General features: G+C 43.6%; 1 long non-coding RNA gene across 4 annotated transcripts in view; it reads left to right on the top strand.

The window, feature by feature from the left end:
• Positions 1-5,374, top strand: part of LOC122544632 — a 10,350-nt gene continuing 4,976 nt past the window's right edge. Inside the window, exons 1-3 of one of the 4 annotated variants that reach the window (XR_006310369.1) lie at positions 1-1,103; positions 1,827-1,892; positions 2,262-2,343. This is a non-coding gene — a long non-coding RNA (uncharacterized LOC122544632). Of the gene's footprint in view, positions 1,104-1,366; positions 1,467-1,826; positions 1,893-2,218; positions 2,344-5,374 lie in introns of those variants that run through there. The other 3 variants (XR_006310366.1, XR_006310368.1, XR_006310367.1) reach the window with 3 other exon arrangements.

The following is a 5,374-nucleotide window of genomic DNA, read 5'->3' as shown; positions in this document are numbered from 1 at the left end:
GCAAAAGCTCCGCGTTAACAATTCCAGTCCGGCGACTGTTCTGGTTTGATCTCGGTTCGTTTCGAAAGCTTCTGATCGACAGCAGAAAGCCCCATTTACACTATTCTGCAACCCAACAGAACCCGCGCGGAGTTTTGGAAATTTAAAAAAAAGTGTAATGTATCTACCCGTGGGTCTGGAAGAAAGGGAGCACTTGTTTTGTTTCCCAGGGTGACACTCAGGGCTCCCACCCCAACCGGGGCTTGTCGCTCCCGGAATAATCAAATATTAGAGAGTGACTTGAGCAAATAGCACCAGTAATAAAGAAAAAAAGATTCACTGGTGTTCAATATGCTCCCGAGAGGCAGGGAGAAGAGAGGGCACATTCTCTACCCTTGAAGCCAGCGCCAAATCATCAACACTTTTCCTTCCGATTTGAAAAGCCCGCCATTTCACAAATAACGGAGTATGTTTTACATAGAAAAATGATGTATAAAGAAGGAGAATGTTGTTCAGAGGGGAATTCATCAATACTTGTTCATTAGGTTATAAATATATACTTTAGACAATCTCTCTCGCTCATCCATTTGCCTAACTGCATCTATCTCTTTTCTGGACCTATACAACTGGCAGAAACAAAAGCAAGCGCCAAGAACTGCAATCTGCAATTAATCTCTTCATTTCACATATCGAAAACACTCCGATATGTTGATTAAACATTACAGAACGTTCTTCCGGCTGAGCTCATTAATCGTCTTTAGACAATATTTTAATGTCGCCCAGCCTTTTTGCACTAGTTCTGACATCAGCAAAAGCTCCACATTTGCCATCCCAGTCCTGCAGCTGCTCTGGTTTGATCTCGGTTCATTTTGATAATCTCTCACCGACAGCAGAAAGCCTCATTTACTGTCATCTGGAATCGGAGAAAACAGCGCCAGAGACCCAGGTTCGAGTCTACTTGGCATAGAACTAAAGGACCGCCAATCGAAAGATGTATCTGCTCCTAGTACTCAAAGACACGTTTCTTTTTGGTTTAACTGGGGAGATATTCACCGTTCATATCCCACCGTGAATGGTGGCTCCGGAACTGACATTTGAAGTGCTCATCCAAATACTTTTTAAAGGTTAAGGTTTCTGGCCTCCACCACCTTCGCATGTAGTGTCTTATAGATTTCCACCACTTGCTGAGTGAAAAGATTTTTCTGAAATTCCCTCAATATCTTTACATCTAACCCTTCAGTATAGCGAGAATCCTTACCCTCACCATATCATTACTGTTCCTGAGCAGAGGAGCGCATGCGTGAGTCCCTCCCCCAGCGCTGCCATTGAGGAGGATTTACTCAGTGAGTGCAAGAGGTTTGTTTGAAACAGACCGCAATGGGAGATCAGCGCCCAGGGAGGCGAGGGAACAGCAGGCTCCTTCCAGCAGCACATCGGGATGGGAGCTTGGGACAGGGGGGGGGCTCGGAGACCGGGATTGATTCGGGGTGAGTTCAGGGAGAACCGGGGGCTGTTTGTAAGAGGCCGAGCGGAGCAGGAACTGGTCCCGGAACTTGGAGTGAGCGGGCTGGGGGGAAGAGAGAGGCCTTTCTCGGGCTGTGTGTGGGCCTGCTGAGGGAGGCAGAGCGGGAAGAAGCTGCTGTGGGACATTCTTGTGGTTTACAATCCCCTGAACTCTGATGGAAATTCATCGTTTGGCTTCTGTTTCACGCTGTTTATTGCGAATAGACTTTGAAATAAAGGACAGTAGAAACAAATGTAATAATCCTGTGTAAGATAAATATAGCAGGCACCGGATAAACGTCTCCAAGTATGTGAAATCCTGCCCAATATTTGTTTTTCAACAGTTAATGTATTGGGAGCTGGACTTTGAACTGTGCAATCATTCCATTTGTGGAGATGTCCATATGTTGGTGAGTTTATTTTATCTAAGTGAAATATTTTAGAATAGTAGGTCATTAAAGGACAGTGTATCTAAATGTGAGAGTAGTGCCTGTTGTTCTTCCTTCAACAGTTAATGTATTGGGAGCTGAATATTGAACTTGCAGATGTTGGTTAGCTTTTGTACCTTTAGTAAATTGTTTTAGAATTTTGCAAACAGAAAAACAAAGACTGGAAGGGGCTCAGAGCCAGAGGGTAACCAGTCCTTGCTCTGTTCACCTTGCCCTGTTTAAAAACAAAGAATTATCATGATCATGACCTGAATATTTCATTGATCAGTTGATGTCTTTCTATTTAGCTGACAGTGATTTAGAGGAAATATCCCTCTTGTCTTCCTCCAGGCAAATGACTGATGGACCAAGACAATGTAATATTCCCTCAGTACAAAGCCAAGTGTGACCAGCTGCTTCTACCAACCAGCAGGTATGTTACTGTTGTCAGATTGGAGAACATCCTTTCCACAGTCAGAGTGGATTGAGTCAGATACACATTTCTCCAGCTTTCCCATTTCCTCTCCCCCCACCTTTTCTCAGTCCCAACCTTCAGACTCAGCACCGCCTTCTTGACCTGCAATCTTCTTTCCGCCCTCATTCCCCATCTGGCCTATCACCCTCACCTTAACCTCCTTTCACCTATTGTATTCCCATTGCCCCTCCCCCACGTCCCTCCTCCCTACCTTTTATCTTAGCCTGCTTGGCACACCCTCCTCATTCCTGAAGAAGGGCTTATGCCCGAAACGTTGAATCTCCTGCTCCTTTGATGCTGCCTGACCTGAGGCCCTATTCTCTCCCTAGTTATTGTTTTGTCCTAAATCTATTTCTTAAAAACTCTTTGCATTCTCCTTACTTCTATTTGCCAAAGCTATCTCATGTCCCCTTTTTGCCCTTGGGATTTCTCTCTTAAGGATACTCCTATGACCTTTATTCTCTGAGGATTCATTCAATTTCTTCTGTCTATACCTGACATATGCTTCATTTTTTCTTAACCAAAACTGCAATTTCTATCGTCATCCCACATTCCCGCCACCTACCAGCCTTTCCTTTCACCCAAACAGGAATATACTAACTTTGGACTCTTGTTATCGCATTTTGAAGGATTCTCATTTCCCAGCCTTCACGTTACCTCCAAACATCTGCCCCCAATCAGCTTTTGAAAGTTCTTGCCTAATGCTGTCAAAATTAGCCTTCCTCCAATTTCAAACTTCAGTTTTTAGATCCGGTCTATCCTTTTCCATCACTATTTAAATATAAACAGATTTATGGTTGCTGGCTCCAAACTGCTCCCCCACTGACACCTCAGTCACCTTCTCTGCCTTATTTCCCAGGACTTGGTCAAATTTTGCATCTTCTCTAGCAGGAACATCCACATACTAAATCAGAAACTTTCCTTATACACACTTAATAAATTCCTCTCCTTTTAAACCCTTAACACCACGGCAGACCCTGTCTACATTTGGAATGTTAAAATCCCCTACCATAACCACCATATTCTTCTTACAGAGAACTGAAATCTCCTTTCAAATTTGTTTCTGAATTTCTTGCTAACTATCAGGGAGTCTATAATACCATCCCAATAAGATGACCATCCCTTTTCTTATTTCTCAGTATCATCCAAATAACTTCCTGGATATATTCCCAGGAATACGGTCCCTAAGTACAGTAGTAATGCTTTCCCTTATCAAAACTGCCACTCCCCTCTCTCTTGCCCCGACTTTCTAAGCTTCCTGTAGCATTTGTATCCTGGAACATGAAGCTCCTTCTCTCAGAACATGTTGATTAAGAAATTTTCTTCGAATTTTAAAAGTCTATTCTCCATCGAAGCCTTTAACACAATGGTACTTCCAGACAATGTTTGTAAAAACCGACTATTACCGCCTTTATATTCTTACATATATCTGAAATCTGTGTGTGTTTGTTCCTCAGTTTCCTTCTGACTGTTGGGCCTATAGTACAGTCCCATCATAGTGATTATCCCTTTCTAACTTTGACCCAGATAGTTTCACTGGATGATCTTTTTCAGAAATATTTTCTCTAGTTAGAGCAGCAATGTTTTCCTTAATCAAAAACACCACTCTACCTTCTCTTTTACCTGTCTTTATATTCCTTCCTATATCCCCTTCATACTTCTATAATCTATTGAATACAGACCCAGAGTTATCCTCAATTGCTGTTTTTCTGACAAGTCCTTCATCTTGGAGTCATACACTGGACTCCCTCCAACACGAGCACATCCTTCCCAAGATAATGGGCCCAAAGCTGCTCATAATATTCCAAATGCAGTCTGACCAGAGCTGATAGAGCCTCAGCAGTACATCTCTGCTCTTGTATTGTAGCCTCCTTGAAATAAATGTTAAAATGGTGCTGTTCCAGCAATAAAGTTTGCCTTCCAAACTGCCAACTGAACCTGCCAGTTAACCTTAAGAGAATTCCTGAACTCGGACTCCCAAGATCCCTTGCCTTTGAGATTTCTGAAGACTTTCCCTGTTCAGAAAATTATCAACATCTTTATTTCTTCTACCAGAGTGCATAACCTCACAATTTCCCACATTGTATTCCATCTGTCACTTCTTTGTCCACTCTTGCAGCCTTTCCAAATCCTTCTACACCCTCCGCACCTCCTCAGCACTACCTGCCCCTCCACCGACATCTATCCCATATGCAAACGTGGTAAACAATTCCCTCAGTTCCTTTGTCCAGATCACTAAGGCATAACATGAACATTTATGGTCCCAACACTGACCCCTGTGGAAGTCCATGAGTCACCAGCTGCCATTCTGTAAAAAACCCTTTTATCCTGACTCTCTGCCTTCTGTCAAGCAGCCAATCCTCTGCCTTTACCTTATTTAGCAGCCTGCTGTGTGGTACCTTATCAAAGGCCTTCTGGAAATGCAAATCAATTACATCCCCTGGCTCTGTGTTGTCTAACGTGCTTGTTACTCCCTCAAAGAATTCAAACAGATTTGTCAGGGAAGATCGCTCCTTAAAAAAGCCGTGCTGACTCTGCCCTATTTTACCATGCACTTTCAAGTACTCTGCAGCCTCATTATAAACAGGGGATTCTCAGGCCTTAGGAATGACTACATTCTAGCTACATAGCCTATAGTTTCCTGCCTCTGCCTCCCTTTCTTAAACACGTGTTGCATTAGCCATTTTCCAGTCATCTGGGACCCTGCCTGACTCCAGTGCTTTCTGAAAGATCATCACCAATGCCTCTCCAATCTACTCCGCTGTCTCCTTCAGTTATCTGGAGTGTAGTCCATCCGGTCTTGGTGATTTATCCGCCTTCGGCTTAGCGTCTTCCCCTTACCAATGGCCAATGCACTCACTTCTGTCCCCAAGATCCCCTTGAAGTTCTGGTCGGTTGCTGGTGTCTTCCACTGTTAAAAACTGATGGAAAGTACCTCTTCAGATCCTCTGCCATGCCGTGGTTCCCCATTACTACTTTTCCAGCATTG

The sequence above is a fragment of the Chiloscyllium plagiosum genome, chromosome 50 (genome assembly GCF_004010195.1).
Source record: "Chiloscyllium plagiosum isolate BGI_BamShark_2017 chromosome 50, ASM401019v2, whole genome shotgun sequence".
In the NCBI taxonomy this organism is placed as follows: Eukaryota; Metazoa; Chordata; class Chondrichthyes; order Orectolobiformes; family Hemiscylliidae; genus Chiloscyllium; species Chiloscyllium plagiosum.
This window is presented reverse-complemented; position numbering and strand designations above follow the sequence as displayed.